The sequence below is a fragment of the Oxyura jamaicensis genome, chromosome 13, assembly GCF_011077185.1.
Source record: "Oxyura jamaicensis isolate SHBP4307 breed ruddy duck chromosome 13, BPBGC_Ojam_1.0, whole genome shotgun sequence".
In the NCBI taxonomy this organism is placed as follows: Eukaryota; Metazoa; Chordata; class Aves; order Anseriformes; family Anatidae; genus Oxyura; species Oxyura jamaicensis.
Window position 1 is genome coordinate 327,953 of NC_048905.1, and position 19,125 is coordinate 347,077.

General features: G+C 41.1%; 1 protein-coding gene across 1 annotated transcript in view; it reads right to left on the reverse strand.

Annotated features, from left to right (window-relative positions):
• The window catches only part of IL12B (interleukin 12B), a 76,287-nt gene extending 58,374 nt beyond the window's left edge, over window positions 1-17,913 (reverse strand). The window contains exon 1 of the mRNA XM_035338893.1: window positions 13,772-17,913. The gene's annotated coding sequence lies outside the window, so the exon portion shown is untranslated. The remainder of the gene's footprint in view (window positions 1-13,771) is intronic.
• Window positions 17,914-19,125: the final 1,212 nt, after the last annotated feature.

Below are 19,125 nucleotides of genomic sequence, written 5' to 3' on the forward strand. Positions count from 1 at the left end.
TTGGCTTTGATATTTATCTTGCTCTGGATGACTGTAAACCAGTCATTGTTCAACTGTGCTGAATTAGATATATGACATTTTTCACTATCATGAAAATATGCAGCTTTCTGAGTTCTTTTCTTGATGCCAATGTATGTGCCATTTCTGTATGATTAAGCCTTTTTCAGATTTAATTCTGAGTCTTTTGCTCTTGGGTTATGAATATTTGATGTCCATGGCTTATTGTAATTACGATTCACTTCTGAAGTGCCTGCTTCCTGCACTGTTATCTTTCCAAGCCTCATTAGAACAATGATCCTTGAAATTGCCAGTGGTTCTGTGCTTCAGGTCTCTCAGCAGCTCTCAGGGCTGTGCTGGTGTCCCCAGTTGCTGCAGTGGTCACAGGGGCTGAGGAACACTTTGGGCTCAGGGAGAGCTCTGAGGTAGCTTTTGCTATCATGGCTCACCCAGGGCTGCTCTCTCAGCAATGGATGAGCCAACAGAAATGGTGTATGTAAGAAACAGATAGTGAGAGACCTGTTCAGGTTCTCCAAGTTGTCTTTCAGAGGCCCTTTCTTCTACCACAGCGTGTGGAGGGAAACTAGGAAGCTAGTCACTACAACTCAGCCATTTAAAGCATGAGCTCCCCAAAGTACCTTCTATGTAAAATCAATATAGCAAAGTCCCTACTGAATGTCATAAAGTTTCATAGAATCATAGAATATCCCGAGTTGGAAGGGACCCATAAGGATCATTTAGACCAACTCCTGGCACCACACACGTCCACCTAAAAATTCAGACTATATGACTAAGAGCACAGTCCAAATGCTTCTTAAACTCCAACAGGCTTGGTGCATTGACTACTTCCCTGGGGAGCCTGTTCCAGTGTGCGACCACAGTCTCAGTGAAGAACCTCCTCCTGATATCCAGCCTGAACCTCCCCTGTCACAGCTTGACACCCTTCCCTCGGGTCTTATCACTGGTCACTAAAGAGAACAGATCGGCACCTGCCCCTCCACTCCCCCTCGCAAGCAAGCTGTAGGCCGCGATGAGGTCTCCTCTCAGCCTCCTCTTTTCAAGGCTGAACAGGCCAAGTGACCTCAGCCGCTCCTCATATGTCTTCCTCTCTAGGCCCTTCACCATCTTTGTAGCCCTTCTCTGGACATTGTCCAATAGTTTCACAAACTTTTTGTACTGTGGTGCCCAGAACTGCACACAGTACTCGAGGTGAGGCCACACCAGTGCAGAGCAGAGCGGGACAATCACCTCCCTTGACCAACTAGCAATGCTGTGCTTGGTGCACCCCAGGATACAGTTGGCCCTCCTGGCTGCCAGGGCACACAGCTGGCTCAGGGTTTCCATCTGTTCTTCTTTTTAGGGTAAAATTTCTGTTCAGGATTGCATTGTATTGTTGATCAGATTTAGCTCATCTCCTGGAGGGTTGCAAAAGAGCTTGTCTTCAGAGAGTGCTTGCAGTGATAGCTGATGGAAGCGTGATGCCAGGATTCCCCGGGTAGCAGTGTGTGGGCTCAAAGAATCTCCTCAGGAAGATTGCTCTGAATGTACCACCCCTAAAACAAATATTAAAAAGGTCCCCGCAACACATTACAGAATTTGTGTTTACTTAATTAGTGCATATAACAAAAACAGAATGAAAATTCATTTTCACTGCTGTACTAACTAAACCCCTGAATAGGCACACTGGCTGAGCTGGCTCAGCCCCATCCTTCCCTTGTCAGTACTGCACAGGAGAAGAGCATCCAGTCTTTGCATCCAGTCTTGGGTCTTGGATTTGAGGTCTGGTTGCATACTCTGTTGCTGTGCTGGCTCCCACACTTTTAACTTTTTGCCATGGTGAAGAAGAGAGGGTTGAGAATGGGAAAGCCACAGTTTCAGCTCTCCCTTAGTCTTTGCAAGAATGAAGTCCTGATTGAAACTTTGGTCTTGGTGCAGCAAATGATGCTTAGCACTATACTGAGCCATACCAGAACTTCAGACCTTGTCAGATCTGATCGCAGCATGCCTCACAGACAGCTGCTGTGGCTTACGCCATAGCTAATACGATCAGAAGGGGAAGGAAACTGGTATTTTCAGACATTATACTGACATAAACAATTGCCATTTGCTCATAATAACTGGAAAGTTTTAAAAAAGAGCAAGGACTCAATATGTGCCAGGAAACACTCTCATGCTGTCCTTTTAGAGAAGTTAGCCTCTCAGATAGTGAATGGATAATTTGATACTTTGGAGAGTGCTTCCTTCTGGATAACACTTATCTTTCTGGGTAGAACACACACTACCAGGGTAGAACATACACTACCTACTAAGGTAGTAAGGAAGTGGTTTCTTTAAAGCTCTGAACATCCCTGGGGACAACTGATTAAGGTCAGTATTTCCTGAAATGTCTGTCTTCCAGTCATGGAGTTTCAGTGTTGCCACCAGTGTAGTTTCTTTTCAACCCCACAGATCTCTGCCTTGTCACATTCTGCATAGTTTAGTCGCTAGCGGGTAAAACTAAGTGAAGTTGTGAGTTGCCTACACATACTCATACTTTCTAACATTATCCTACTGCCTGCAGTATTCCTGTATTCCTGCTCTTAAAAAATTTCTACCACTCAGGTTTCCTAGCAGACAGATACTATTAGTACAAACAAAACCATAGCCTTCAGCATAAAAGTCCTCACAAATTAAATGCTCAGAAATGGCTTCAAAGAGTCATTTATTTCTAAGGTCATAATCATTTTAGAAGAAAAATGAGAGAAATGCTGATGGCAGTAAAACAGCAGATGGGTCATGAAGCCTCACACCATGCGAATGGTTTTTCTGCTAGCACAGTGAGGGTATAGCCACTGGCTACCTCCATGGCCATACCACAGCACCCTTCAGCAGCCCCAGGTTGTACCCCCCAGGGCCAGAGGCTAATGCCATGCAATGGGGGTGATGCACAAATAATACAGGCTCCTGGGAAGCGGGAACTCCTTCATTAGCTCTAGCCACTTAAATCAGAGCCTGAACTTCATGAGGCCTGAAATGCTTCATTTGCTTTCTGAAGTACACAGACTGAGGAAAGGGATTTCAGGTAGGTGAGTACTGGAGCAGAAAGCGGAGTGTGCTGGAGGAGATTAGGGGCTTTACTAGGAGTCTCTTTCACTATCAGGTGCCAAAGACTGGGAAAAGACATTTCAGAATCTATGTGGAAAAAGGGTGCCTTTAATTTGTATGAAATATAGCCCTTCCTTGTCATGGCCTCCTTTCCCCTTGGAATGGCAGTAAGGTGGGAATGAAGGCATGGAGTGCCTTTACACAGTGATACATCAAGGGAATTATCCTCCCAGGGACCTGGGCTAGGGCTGATATGTATTTGTTGGGACTGGTTTTGTACCTATCTTCTCTAGACATACCACACATATTTAACAAATAGAGCTTTAAGCAGCTATGAAGAAAATTGTCCAGACACGAGCACTGCCTCCATTAGTTCCTTCTGAGCTAACTCCACCAGGACTATGTTGGGACAGATAAGAACTCATTTCCATATGTGTCATCTAGTCATACTGTGCTGCAGGCAGAAAATTCAACTTAATAAGCCTAAAAATATGATTTCTCTCCTCAAACAAGTTCAATTGGAAGATGAAATTGGTGACTGTAACTGATTACTTTGTTTACATTAAAAGGGCAGTTCTGAGCTTGTCTTCTTCCTAGAGAACCAGGCATCAAAGCGCTGCAAGGGGTTTGCAATGAGGGAGGTCCCCTCATTACCCACTGCCCCTAAAGCCTCTGGGCCAGCACTTATCTGGAAACACTGCTTAATGAATAATCCTGCTTGCACTGTCAATTAGGAATTTTTTGACCTCTGGGACAACCTTCATTAAAAGAATTAACAATATAAATCTTCAGCAAGAAATTGAAGGTCTGGGGAAATGAGGTATGCTGGATTGCTATTAAGATTCTCTTCTGCTCAGTTGTTTCTCAGTAATCTCAGAGGAGAGCTGCAATAAGACATGCTACCTCAGTTTCATGTCCCAGCAATTAACTTCCTGACTAACAGCAAAGACTATTTCAGCTGAAATAGCTACAACTGGCAAAGCCCCTCAAAATCCACAAACTGCTCTCCATCCCACAGCTTTGTGAGCCAAACTGAATTTGAACCACATAGAGTAAATTTCTAAAATGTAATACCACTAGAAAGAACCAGTATCCTGGGGAGAAATCTGGATATTTTATTTTTGAGAACATGATCTCACATGCCTTTTTTTCCCCAAAAAACATCAAAATGACCTGTGGATGGGAGTTGTGTTAAGATGTTCAAACAATTCTTACAAAAGGAAAGATAAGCCTGTTGGTGAGTTCAGGGGTGCTGGGCACTATCTTTATTACTGGCATGGCACCTTCAGTTGATACTCAAAACCCATTTTGCTGAAGAAGTGTTTAATGCCTTTACACCTGCTTCTTAGAAGGCCAAAACGAAAGAGGCCTCAGGAAGAAATTGTCTATGTTAGTTGAAAAGGAGTAAGGTATAAATCTTGAGCATAATACCCCCACTGAGGTCAGAAGAAAAAGTTTCTGCACCAAGTTCAAGATCCCTCAAGCCCATCCTCAGAGCTTTGTATCACAGGGCTGTATCTCCAAAGGGTGGGAATGTTGGGCTACATATGTTCTGTAGAGAAACCTGGCTAATTTGCCCTTGCTTCTCAGTATGTGAAAGAGCGACAACTTCAGCAGAGGCACACCATGCCTCCCTGCTACACTGCTTGCCTTTGTGCTCTGCAGAGTCTGTGTTCGGAGGGACTCTTGGGGTGTGATGGGAGTTGCTGCCAGAGCTCCACACTTTCTAAGAGAAGTGATGTCCAAGAGCAAAGGGACCAGAAGGACTACCTGGCAGAATGAAGGCAAAAGAATATCCAAAACAATGCTACTTACTCCACACCTGTTTTCTCTTTTTCGTCAAACTGTGCGCGATCCATGACTTAACAGAGTGGAATGAATGCCTTGTTTGCTCACGCTTTCTGCCAAAATTGCATGGCCATCTGTTTTGTCTGTTTTGGTTTGGTTGAGTTTTTGCCATCATTGCTGTATTTTTTGAATTCCCAGGAGTGGAGTGGTGTGTTACAATTTGACTTATCTTTGGTGCTGCCTCTGGGAATATCAGCAAATCCTATGGTGCTCTACCTCTCTGAATTTCAGGGAGAATAAAAATCAAATTCCCTGAGGTACTGCTAGAACTTCAGACTTCAATATTGTGGAACTGGTTTCTTTCACTTAATGACAGTTTATGTCTTGGCACTGCCCAACAAATCTTTTCAGAGGTAGTTTGTCCCATTTTCATTTCCATTCTTCTCCAGAAGCGTAGAAATAAAAGCATGATTCTGTTTCTGCGTCATCATTGCTCTGTGAAGCAGAGCAAGTGACAGGAGCAAGGATATTTCTTCATGTGGCTCCCTGTATAAGATGGAGCAGCCCTCAAACTGTTCCAGTTAGCATAAAGCTGGCCAAGAACAGGCAAAACGTGGCCTCATCCAGTGCACTGCAACACCCTTGGGTAGCAAAAATGCTGCAGGGAAGATTGTCTAGCATTATCGTCAGGAGCAGAAAGTTACCTTGTGCTGGGGCATTCCCTGGGAGTAAGGTTAGATGTCTTTTTCATGCAAATGAAGTGGTATTAGGGAATCAGAGTTCTGTATTTCCTCATTAGACTGTTGATAAATGCACAAAGCTATGAAGATGGCATCTGAAAGCATGTGTTTTCTCACTTGCTAATAATGCTCAGTGATTAATCCCCCTGTCAGAAAGAAGCAATGATCCGTTTCCCTAGGAAGCATTACAAACTCCAGAGAAAGTCCTCATCTGGTTAAATAGCTCCCCATCAGGTGCATGCTCTCTCTTCTTTTTTTTTTTTTTTTTTTTTTCCCCTTCTTTTTATTTATTTATTTATTTATTTATTTATTTATTTATTTATTTGAAAATAGAACTAGTTCAGAATTGGTTGCTGGTTCTGTAGGAAAGGGAGGGACATACAGCAGGAAAGAAATCATTTCTGTTATCTGCACTAGAGTAATAATATAATCTGGAATCTGGATTAGTAAAATTCAACAGTTGCTATCCCCACAGGGCAGAATTGCTGAAATATCTCTTGCACGCTGGTCCCATGCCAAGGAAGAAAAATACTTTTCACGCATTGTAGTTCAGCAAAACTGACAGTGGAGAGTGAGGGAGAGCCAAAGATGAATGATAGCATCACAAGATCTAAGACCCACTTAGAGCTGTTGAATCTCTCACAAGGAAACTGTGAAAAACTGTTTCTTCTTATTCCAGTTGATTTGGTTCTGTTCATCATCTTTTTTTCCTCAAAAGCTGCATTTTACCTTAAGGCAAAATTGCAGGAATTGGAGGTGGTTCCTCTGCAAATCCTCTGCACTTCTGCTTGGGCTCATTTCACTTGCCTATTTTTATCTCCCTTAGCTTGTGTCAGTCTCAAAACGAGCAAATGTATTGACATTTTTTAATTTCCTCACACGTATACACATGCATACAGGTTCACATTCCTCTTCAAAAACAATAAAAGCAGCTTGGATTTTAGTGAGCAAAATTGCAATGAACTTAAAACAACAGAAACTGGCTTCCTGCTTGGATACATACAGGTAGGCTGCCTTGGCAGAACCCTAGAACGTGTTTTGGGGTTTTGTTTCTGTGCCTTCTCTGTGGTGACATTTCTGATTAGGAGCATGCTGTAACATTTTCCCTAGCAGCCTCCTCATTCTTCACCAGTTCATCCCATTTTATTGAAAAGTTTTTATACTATTCCTAGTCACTTGAGAAAATAGTTGTCTGTGTATTTTGAGCATTGGAGTAAAAAGTGATCTACATTTTCCATCTCCTCATTAACCCATACCCTCATTGTAGGGTCACACAAGGATTTCCGGCTCTGTCCTTCCATCTCTGTTCTTTATGGGGTAGTCTGAAATTGCTGTTTCAGTGCAGGCTGGTGATATCACTCGGAAAGCATAACAAATGCATGATTCTTCCCCAGTAGCAGTTCTTGAACTGATCTGCCACAGCCCTAGTGATACTTCTGCAGATCTGCCCCCTTAAAGCCTTTGCGCAGGCATGGCGTAGTAAGTGCAGAGTGTACTCAGGGTGTTTTATTCATATTTGCATGAGGAGGATCATGAAACTGAAAATTTTGGGGCCTTTTGCATAGTAAAGGAGAGGAACACATCTTGTCATGGCAAATGACCAAGGAATAGCCCAGATAAAGGCTTTGTAGGATAGATAAGATTTTATCTATCTTTGAGACTTTAACCTACAGTCTTCCTCCATAGTAGACCCCAGTGAAACAATTCTAGCAGAGTTCTTGTCAACGTATGTAACCTGTTGGGTCTTTTTACGCAGCCTCATGGCCTCCATTTCACCTCCTCAGCATAAACTCCTCACCCATTATAAATCTCCAGGGCTGTCACCCTGAAAGGGAACCAAGCTGCATCAATGCAGCAGATACGAAGTTTTGAAAAGTGCAAGCTCCTGGGATCCAGGGCAGTGCTTATCATTCCTGGGACAGCTGGACAAAAGTGCCAAAAGAAGGTAGAGATGAAAATTGAATCTCCAGTCAGTGGCTCAGGGTGGAGAAGGAATTGGCAACGGCTGCCAACGCCTGTGTGAACTGACAGGCAGAGATTCAAGGAGGATAATGATGGGAGATAGTCCACTGAGCATATCTGCCAAACAACAACCCTTACTGGAAGCATTTACATACCTAGCATCCTTTGCCTTCCTTTGCAGCTGGGGCAGGGTGTACAGCTAGATGTCTCCTGGACAGACATACATAGCTATGCAGCTGTGGTTCTGAATAACAGTTTTCTTCACAGCTTCAGCAAGAAGTTGCAGTCACCTTGGTTAAGTCCATTAGTAACTCTTCCTCTTTCCCAGAACCTCTCCTCTTCAGTTGTTAGCTAACATGCTGCTGCAAAGTTTTGTGAAGCAAATACTGATTTGGTCTGATAATGTTTTATTTGCTCCATTATTTTGGACCAAACACAGACAGTGTTTGTCTCTCTACAGAAAATGATTTTTCAAGGCATCTGTTGAGTGTCTCACTAATCAACCACAGGTTACTAAATACTTCATGTTCGGGGAACTTTCTTCTTGGTGGAATCCCAGTTCCACATAGCCTTCTCGTGTCATCACCTCCACACACAAGGATCACAGTTTGGCAAAACCAAGAAACTGATTTTTTGTTAGGAAATGAAACAGAACTGTAGTTTTTTCAAGCTTACTCAGAACCAGAACATTATTTTCTTCTAAATAAAATTGCGTACAAATGATGTTAGAATAATTTATGTTCATCATTAAAGTGCTATAAATAATCAGAGCTGTACCCAGGGCCTTGGCCCAAGTCACACGGCTCTGCTCGTGTTATTACAGTTCCTGCTGCCATCATACTGGAATGGCTGGGATTGCACCAACCAGGTCAGAGACCACAGTTCAGTATTAATACATATCATCTATCTACATTGGAGGGTTGCTATTAGGCCTGGTTAGCAGTTCTTCTTTATTAAATGATTCCTGTGGGCTATAAGTCATGCTCAAAGCCACTCAGAAAATGAGGGAAAACATCACATCAAGAGTTTTTACAAAATAATAAATAAAGAAAAAGACTTTGCCTAATATATTTCTCAACAAAAAGACTGACTTATCTAAAGCAATTGAAAAAATACTGGAATGATTTGATAAACCCTTGCCAGAAGAGGTTTATCCTTCATTCCCCAAACCTGCTTCTGTTTCTCCCAGACCAGAATTACAAGCAACAATCAAACAAATAGTCATTTTAACAAATATATACACTTTAAACAGCGGGAAATCAAATTCTGCTCATGCTGCCTGAATGCTGTTACTGTGACCACTATGAAAGCACTCCTCAGATCTGGTAAAACACCCTGAGGTTAGAAGCCAGTGTCAATGTTACAGATTGTTTTACTCTTGTAAAAGTTGTCCATGCTGAAACACAAGTTGGAGCTCTGCTATAACTGCCTTCTGCTGACCTGAAGGTTTGAGGTAGTGAATAACATCCGGACACTGTCAGCTGGCATTACACTGTGTGTGGGGACTAATCTCATACTTCATTACTCTGTCCTACATGGGTGCAGTATTGGCAAAGGCTCAAGGACATGATTGAAGGTGCCAGCTTTCAATCATGTCCTTGGTCATTCCTAGGTCAGCATCTAACTAAACTGGCATCTGCACTGGGATCTGGCAAGATTGCTTCCTATGGTCAGATAAAGTGAGCGACAATTCTTGAAGTAGAAAAGGATTTTAAAAGCAGTGTGTTTGCTTTGCACCCTTAGATGCAAGCTGCAGCAGAGAACAAAATGCTTGGCTAATGCATTTGTTTCCCATAGCTCCAAATATTGTAGTACTTCTTTTTCAATGAGAGCAAAGTAAGAAAAACTAAACTATACTTTTCTGCTACCTATTCATCATCGGACTGTTTTCGGTGGATATTGTACTCTTTCAGTCTGCTTAATTATGGACATGAAATTGCCACTCTGACCGGAATTTATGCAAACGTCCCACTGTAGAATCTGTGTTTCAAAGTAAAAAGTGTGGAAAGTATCTGCATTTTCTTCCACTATGAACTATCTTGTCAAATCCAATATTATGGTTTTCAAATCCAGTATTATGGGGTTTCATCCCATAAAAATAATGTGTGGAAGAGGAAGTGATACTTTTTTATTTCAATTATTTCAATTCAATTATTTCAATTTTCTTGTTCTGTTTTCCCATGTCTTTTCAAATATTCATTTATTTACAAAGTGTGGAGAAGATGAAAAATGCTTTGAAAAATGCTAAGAATTTTTAACTTTTTCTTAAAATCTGCTGAAGGCTGAGGTCTCATAATTCCCAGTGAATTAATAGAAAATGAAGACACTTCGGAAATTAAGCCCATTTACCTTCCATTTGTTTCTTAACCATTGTCTGTCTGTCAATTCAGAAGCAAACAAACAAAAGGTTGAAAAGCTAAAATCACTAGTGGAATGGAAATCTCCCATTTCAACTAAATTTAATCATGCTTAACCATGCAAGCTATAGTACCAAAATTCAGGGTGTTCATATATCAAGCCCAACGATGTTTGAATTGAGCCTGTGTTTAAATGTTCTGCCAGATCAAAGTGTATCTCAGGAGAGTTCATGGTCAAACTAATTCACTCAGTCACAGTCACTGGAATTCATATTCATAATCCCTCCAAGAGCTCACACCATCCTGCTGAAACTCTAGTGGTCAGCGGCTGTTCCTTCTCATCTTACACAGACTTCAATCTCTTCAAATAGTTTTTAAATGTAGTTAAATAATGTCTCCTTTCAGGACAGTATTTTGTGTGGATGAACAGAATATGCAATTGTTCAAAATCAGAGAGTCTGACAAAGAAACTTTTAATAAATGTGACTCAGTGTGTGATTAAATCAGGATGCACATTGGACTGTCCCTAAGGGCTGTTTACTAATTGCTACTGGGACTCTGAAATGAAGAACACCTGAGGACTGCACAGGATGCAGCAGTGCACACAATGTATATGACCCTAGCAGATCAAATTCATGCCTGCTGGTGGGAAAGGCAGTTTTCCCTCCATCTTTTCTTGTTGCCAACTTGGAAAACCACTTTCTTGTTCCTGTGTACACTCTGAGTCATACCTCCACAATACAGATTAACCAAGATAAGAGTCCAACTACTCTCCTGTCTCACAGCTGGTTGGCTGGTGCCTGAGGCCCACCGTAAAATAACACTGTCAGCAAAGGGTCAAGAGCGAAATATTTTCTCTTACAAAATCGAGAAGTCACTTGGTCTCTACGACAGATTCCTGTTCTCACAATTTGTCAATAGTTTTCTATAGCTAAAAATAACAGTCAAAACATAAAAGAAGAATCAATAAGTAAATGCACATGGCTTCTGCTGCAATGGTATACAGCCCTTAAGTACGGAAAGAAGGACTGCATTGCAGCTGGAAGTGTTGTAACTTTTTCTCTTCTACAATGAGAAGTGCAAAGTGTTTTCTTACAAGGAAAAGCTGTATTGCTCTGCTTATACTGGGGCATTCATCGAGTCGTCTGCAGGCTGTTTTTCACAAACAGTGAAGTTTTCGAAGGACTGAATGTATTAAAAGTGGGTGTTCATGACTGACACACCTGGGGAATTCAGTGCCACCAGCACAACTACAAAATGGACATGACAAACTTGAAAATTCTGCTGTGATCACTTGGAGCAGTCTTGAATGTAGGCAAATGATCTTCAGTCTCCGTTCCGTTCACCGGGTAACTGTGGTTGCCTGTCTCAATGCAAGTTGCACATAGATCATTTAGGATCATACAATCACAAAGTAACTTAATGCGAAGAGTCTTTCATGGAGGTCAACGCTCCAACCTTTGCTGAGCATAGGGCCAACATCCAAGCTAGATCAGTGAGCTTATGGACTTACACAACTGAATTCTGAGTATCTTCAAGTATGGAGGTTACAGTCACTCCAAGCAATCTGCTCCAGTGTTTAACCATGCTGTGAATAATTTTGTCCTTATATCTATCTAGACTACATCTTGCTGCAACCTGTATCTGTTTACTCTTGTTCTTTCACTGTGCACCTTTAAGGAGAGCCTTGCTCTGTTTTCTCTAATACCCTCCCTCAGGTTAGCAGTTGTGTGGGAACAGTTAACTAAATAGTTCCTAAAATTATAAACATCTGAAGACCAAGATGAAATCATGCTCATTTGGGGCATTTTGGCTTCTGGAATCCGTCTTCTCAAACAGTCCATAAGATGGGACTGCAGTTGTAACACAAAACTTTCTGCTCTGAAGGATTTGCCAGTCAAGAGCACGTGGTGATGATTTGCTGGCAAGCTGGCTTTTGTGCCAGCATGAGGTATGTGTCTGACTGCTATGATGGAGATCACTTCTGTGAGGGACTTAGCACTTCAACAGTTTTTCTGAAAAATACCTGTCCTTTCCCCAGGTGTCTGTTAACAAATAATGAATCGTGAAAATAACGAGCAAGCACCATCCTTCTCTTTACAGATCTGTCTTAAGTTAAAAACAAGACACGGAGACTTAGAAGATCTGGGTGCACCTGGCCTTTTGGCTAACCTATGGCAGGACTTACCCTCCCACACAGTGTAACACCAAGGCAGAGACGCATTTGACGTCTGCACATCACACTGTCCATGTAGAGATACCAGCTTGGTCCCTCAAAATGGTATCAGCACATGATGTTATAGCTGGTATAATAAGAGCCCAGAAAAATGCTCTGTCTGGAGAGTTGATCTGACACAGCTCTGTCACTCAGCTCTGGACCTAATTTATACAGCTACTGAACAATGCCTGTAAATGGCTAGTGAAGCTTTGCCATGCAAAATCAACTTGCTTATTAAAGTAAGATAAAATAATAATAAAAAAAAAGACAACATGTAAAGCCAGAAGGCAACTTTTTCCACTACAGGTGAAACATAGTTTCACATATATAAAAATCAAACCAATCTCTGATCTCTTTTTTTTCCTTTTTTTTTTTTTGATTGACAGCATTCATAATTTCTGCAAAGAAAACTCTTACTGTTTCTCATTTTAAAATAGCTGGTAATTTCACAGAGGTCTGGCTGCAAATAAGATTACATCTGAAGATCATTGAAATGACTTATGCACTAGACTGTAAATTAGAAATAGCTCTGAAGTGTTTGTAATATAAAGTAGGGAACTGGATCATTAGAAATAGTGCAACTTGAGAATACGACAGAGGAATTCTGCTTTGCCTTCTCTTCATGCTGTAAGTTAAAGATTTATTCACTGGCATTGCCCTTTCCATTAGCTTTGCTTGTTTACACACAGCAATTTTGTCAAAGGGGATCTCCAGAGAATCCTTCAGCTAATGAGTCATGTTACTTTAGCAAAGAAATAAAGTGCTTCAGAGAGAGAAGGCATTGGAGAAAATCTTATGTCTGATGGAAAGACATGGGAAATGCAAGAAGATATTTGCCAGGTTTGGAGACATCACCAGGAGTTAATGTTAATATCAGACTTCTTATTCTTCACTGAGAGAGAACAACAGCTGAAGTACTGAAAAAATCAGAATTTAGAGGTTACTGAGCAGGTTAGGTACAATGGCACACCAAGAAACTTGAACCAGAGGCATCTCAAAAAGAAATTTAAAAAATAACAAGAAAAAGCATTAAAGAGAAAAAAAAAAACATCATTAACAACAAGAAAAGGGCTGTGATGCCATTCAGTCCTCCTGTGATGCCTTCCCAAGTCTATCATGCAGACTCCCACCTACAAGCCCTCAGCATGTGTCTCTGAGACACAGTCTGTGGAGGAAGGCACGTTATAATGCAGCACAGTAGACACACATAACCCTCAGACACACAGTAATGATGAGCATGGTTATTTAAGAGCCATTTTTCTTTCAATTTTCTCAAGGAAAAAATCATAATCTTACAGGAGCAAACAGTCTGTGTTCCTAGAAATACCTGTGGCTGGAATGATGAGTCAGTATAATTTCAGACCAGGGGCAAAGGAAGGACTCTAAAAGGCCTGGTTAATGCATCTGCCAATTCATTGCACTTTCATCTGCTAATTAGCAAGCATGATGGAAAGAAGGAAAGCCAAGCCAACAATAGAGGCCACACCCTTGGTTACTGTAAATCACTGTAACTAATTTCCAGCTGAGGGAGCTATACCAATTTACACCAGCTAAGATTCTGGCCTGTGATACCCCAGTGGAAAAGCTACTTGCTTGCTATTTGGTTCAAAATAGGTAGCAATTACCTTGAGGTTGCTGAGCTGAACTTGAGAGTTATGGGCCAAACTATATGAGCAGACACAATCTGAGTTATCCGTTATGCAATATCCTATGTGCAGAAGCTCAAAGTTATCACTAATTGTGCATTAAAATAATCTCTTTTCTTTTTAGTCATACGGTACTGACTACATACATACCTTTCCCTCTCTTGAAGTAGTTCTGCTTTCCTGCAAGATGGGCATCTTCAGAAACTAGTCACCTAAATAACACCAGCCCTTGGTAGGCCAAAAAGCAACATGGATCACTCCTTTATGAGAAAAAATATGCTAATTTCCAGATAAAATGAGAACACAGGTCACAACTAATAATATCCATGTATTAATAAGGAAATTTTACTCCTGTTGAAATTCAGAGGTGAGGTAATTGGCTCCAAATTACCTCAGTTCCTTCCAAACAGACCATTTGCCTTGTTGGACAAAATAAGAAAGGCTCTAGTGCCTTTTTTTCCCCATAACTTCTCAGTGCTTCCTGCAGTATCTGTGAATATCCACTGTACTGCTGAGCCATCTGGATATGTGTTTCAAAATTATCACTACAGAGAAACATTCAAGCCACTTTTGTTTTTCTAAATCTATCTAGAGCACATCCAAACAGATAAACTTCATGCAAGGAAGGAGGCTGGACTGCACATCAGAACCCTCTTGTTTACTGGTAATCCCACACAAGGACCAATGCAATAAATTAGATATACATTACTTATTGACATTGCTATTAAACAGACTGCTTGAAATGTTTTCTTATTCTTATATGGAAGCTGCTCAAAATATTTTTTTACTTATTAGGTGACAAACTATGTTTTCATACTAATTATTCTAGTAGAAATACTCCTATGCTGTCACTCAGTGAAAAAAATATGAAGGTCAGTGGCTTGAGCTTTTCTTAAAAATGACTATGTCTAGAAAAGGAGAACATTTAAAGAATTAGAAATTGCATGTGATGAACCACATAATTCTGATCATTTTAATCTTCTTTTATGGAATAAAAAAATACAGAGCTGTATCTTGACATTGATGGAACTATACTTATGATGCCATGGCAGAATGTGATTTATGGTTGCATTTTTTATCCTTTCATTCCTACAGTGCTTATTTACTCACATAAAAATGTGGACTATTTTTGCTAAAAATGCAGCTGAAACACTTAATGGAGGCAGCAGCCATTTTCTTAAATCCACTAGAAAAGCTATTCCTGAATCTGCTCCATGAAGCTCAACGTCCAGCCAGCACTCAAGATATGACATCAATCAGGAAAGTACTTTTGTCCTTCAGATATGGTCATAAATTGAAATATGGGGGATTGTGACTGGATGTAAAAAATAATAAGTATGAGAATAATTAAGGACTGGATCATCTTGCCCAGAGAGGCTGTAGAGTCTCTGTCCTTGGAGACCTTTTTTGTCCTGTCTGGACAAAACCCTGAGCAACCTGATTGGAAGTCAGTGTTGACCCCCCCATGAGCAGGAGGGTGGACCAGAGACCTTGTGTGGTCCCTTCCCAGCACAATGATTCTCTGATGCTATCAGGCATGAACAATCTTTGCTATTTATATTTGTGTATAAAAATAGAGCCAGAGAAAATGGTTAACTCCTCCACAGAGAATTTAGAGTATCTTTATATAGGTCTTAAAATTTGAATTCAACAATTTTGACATTTTACCTAGATGAAAGCAAATACAGTGAGTCTATCCTACAATGAACCCATTTAGTTTTATTTTATTATTTTTTATTTTTTATTCTTTCCCCTTAGGCTCTTGCCTCAAGGAAGGAAAAGGAACATCTGTTCTTTTGGCTCCAGTTTAGGGTTTAAGTCTTCCCAGTCTTGAGGAGTACTTCATAAACAAAGTCTGAGATCACTTGATGTTCCCACAAAACTGTTTGTGTAATCTGGATAAGATGGTTGCAAAGGCAGCAGCACTGAGGCTGCCATGCAGTAGCAGAAAACCTGCAGCAGTATGCAGTTGATCTCTTCGGAGTTTTGCATTTTAGATAATGAGGGGTCGGAGGACATCCAGCATTATAATTATTTTTTGTTGTTGTTCTAAAAGTAGACGTTAAATTTCAGACACTGACAAGAACATGAGGATTGTTACACTTTAGTCAGCAGTTAGCTGGGTAAAAAAAGGGAACTGCAGACTGATTGACATTCATATCTCATCCATCCTCTGAGTCTGCCAGGACCATCTTGGTTACTCCAATGACGATGGGTGACAGCAAAGCTGTGTAAAATCACCTCTCTCCTGTCCTGTGGCAGCCATTGAGGTAGCTGATTGTGCACAGGGGTAAGAAGCCACTGCCCTACCTGCCATCTTCCCATCTGCCGCTACATGCCTCATAGAGCTGCCCTAGACCATGGCTCATTTTTACACGCTGCATCTGCTGACTCTTTTTTTGGAGTGAGACAGTGGGATTTGTAGTGGAAGAGACAGTTCCAGCAAACTTACATGTTTCCTTCAAGTACTGGATGCAGAAAACTCCAAAAACTTTTGCTGGGTGTCCAGTTCTGAAAATGAGGCTTGAAACAAAATGAAGTTAATGCCCATTGCCTTTTCCCAGCTTCTCTGGATGCAGGCAGAGGATGGACTAATTTTTCAGTCTGCTTTAGGAAGTCAGTGGGGCAGTGCAGAAGAAAGAAATTATCTCTGGAACTTTGGAGGCTTTGCTTTCACTTGGGAGGCAGCCTGAGTCACTCAGGAGAAAAATATTTACAACTTTCTTTAGCAAAGTTTCCTGGGTTTCAATAAAACTCAGATATATCATAATGATTATTTGATATCTCCAGGTTCCTGACAAGACTTTTTTTTAAATTATTATTATTTTTTTTTTTCCCTATGCTATTAAACACTTCCTATCTCAGCATGTCTGGAGGAGAGTTTCCAAGCAGCCCAGAGCCCACAGCCCAGGTCAGCCCCGCAGAGACTGGCCGCCCTGGCCTGGGGAGACCATTTCTGTTTCCTGAGGTGTCATGAGCACCTTTACAGGAACAAAAATGGGTTTGATGACAGAGGCACCACTCACAAAATGGTACCAACATTCCCTGCCTTGTTTTACATTCATAAGGAGCTATCCCACGAAATGACTGTAAAAACAACAGAGGTTAAACTGCTGTAGTCCCACCATCCTCTTTCTCCATTTTCTGCTGCCTCATCCTACCACACTGTCACTGCTGCCAGACACCTCTCTCAAATCACTGTTCCCTATGTGCCCTTCCTTTTAATACCACTTCTATCACTAATTGCCTAACACCAGCTTTTGTAATCTGTGTTTTAAGAGCTAACTGAGGCTTCTTTGGAAATTCAGAGTTAGGAAGCCTGTTAAAGAAGGGAGACAAGACCCTGTCTCCCAACTATGCTTTAATTTCCCATTGACTCCAATCAGGCCGGGATACCAGCTTGTAGAATTAAGTACCTACAGGCCATTTAAAAATCTGTGTTGTTGACCCTACGTACAGTAAATCCATTCATATGTAAAAGAAATTCTGTTTGGTCTGAAAATTCATGGTAAAACAGTCATACTTGGAATTCTCTTCCTCATTAAAAATAATATAGCTTTTTCTACTAGCCTTAGTGAATGCCACAAATTCTAATCCATCTGATCAAAGTCAGTTTAAACAGCTGTTCCGGGTGGGAAATTAAAATGCTGCCTTTCTTTGCTTCCAAGCTTGTGGGGACAAAAACTAAAAGGATGAGGGAACAATCAGTCCCAGGAATGTGCTGTGTGGACTTCAGAGAAGTGAGAGTAAGTATGCTCTCTCATCTCTCCATGAAGCCCTTAGCAGCATGTGGTCAGATATTAAATGAGTAATTCAGGAAGGGAGATAACCATACACATAGGTACTAGTTTTAGTGAATTAGAATTCTTCTTTTAAAGTTCCTTATTTCTCAGTATGGGGGGTCAGCTCGATACCTTCAAACACCCAAGGCCTCCTGAGGCCTTGTTTTGCCTTACACTGAGATCCCCAAAAGGGATTTTCGCTCCCACCTTTGGCGTTTGATGCCTGCCTGGAAGGCTCATCAGTGCAGCTGCCACTTCTGGGACCCCACTGAGCTTGTGGACCCCCATTTGGGCCTGCTGGGCTGGGCTGGGCCAGGATGGCAAAAGCTGTGGCCCACAGGGTGCCCCAAGTAACGGCGCTGCCCCCTGCACTTTCCTCGGTGCTCACATGTGGCTACCAGCTGGGGACAGCCCGTCCAAGCACACTGTGCAGCATCTGAGGCATGGGCTGGACATCTTCACTTATATTTCTAATCCAGATACAGGGCCCAAGCACGCCTGTTACAGACTGAGTTATTTTCCCAGCAACACTGACCTCAGTGTTTACATTTTTGAACAAAATAGTAAATCTCTTTTATTTTCTCCTGAGAAGCACAAAAAAGCATCTGTGATTATTGCACACATATGTTAAAAGACGGTCACTACCATTCATTCACACAGGGCTACCAGACCATGGGTTTTCCCATGCATGCTGCTACAAACATTTCTTCCCACAGCCCACATGTACTTTGGGGCAGATGAGAAGGAAGAACCTCATCTTTCTTTTAGCATGCTTCGCACTTCCTCTTGCTCTTGTGTTTTCCTGCTCCTTTGAAAAGGGAACACCCTTTCCTTTTCACATAGCATAGCCTTCAGTAGACAAGAAGTCTCACTAGCTCTGACCATCCCAGGTGTCCATTTATTCCTCTGTAGAATAACCCCTGTCTGAAATACATGAAGAAACTCTCAGGGTGTTCTATGATGTATGTATGATATATAAAACAATTCTTTATCGTAGTAAAGAATCTCATGATATGATGTTAGCTATGAAGGTATGAAAAATAGGATAAAATGAATTATTCAAAAGAAAGCACAGGTGGCTTGGGAGAAGACGAGAGTTCTTTTATGAACCCTCATTATCCAGTAAGTAGCTCCAGTTAAACCTGGGAATTTCTCAGTGGAAGATGTTTCATTATTTCGGAAAATACAAGCTTTTCTAAACCAAAACATTACACACACACACACACACACAAAAGATAACAGATTTTTTTTTCCTCAGAAAATATTTTAAAATTTTAAACATGAACTATTTTTACCTACAAAAATCCTATTTTCATAAAAACTCCTGCACTTAAGCTAACAGTAATTATAAAATTAATAAATTAGAAGATTTGCACTGGAAGATTAAAGTTTTCTAAAGTTCCAAAAGAAAATAATAGTTTTATTTTTACTTGGGCATTGTAGATCTTTTTCCATACTTCACTCCAATGTCAGTTGGGAGAATTTTGAACACTTCCAAGTTTTCAAGGGCTAGGAAAATCCATTTCAGCTGCAGCAGCGAATAGACAATTA